We start from the raw sequence: 276 nt of genomic DNA, 5'->3' as shown, positions 1-276 counted from the left end.
TTTTTAAAATGTCATTTTCTTGATGCGACATTTGTTTGGTTGCTCTAAACATCTGACTGTGTTCCAGATTCTGACCAAGTTAACTCTAAAAGTAGCTGCAAGTTTTTCAAAGCCCCTTTGTGGAAGAATAGAATCTTGGAGCTGTCTGCTATAGCATTTTGTTGGTGTCACTTCAGATAAAATTTGGCTGACACACAAAATGAGGCAGTAATAGAAGAATGTAATAATAAAAAATGTCCTAAGGCATATAGAAAACAAGTAATAAAACGACAGACA

The sequence above is a fragment of the Papio anubis genome, chromosome 8, assembly GCF_008728515.1.
Source record: "Papio anubis isolate 15944 chromosome 8, Panubis1.0, whole genome shotgun sequence".
Classification (NCBI taxonomy): domain Eukaryota; kingdom Metazoa; phylum Chordata; class Mammalia; order Primates; family Cercopithecidae; genus Papio; species Papio anubis.
This window is presented reverse-complemented; position numbering follows the sequence as displayed.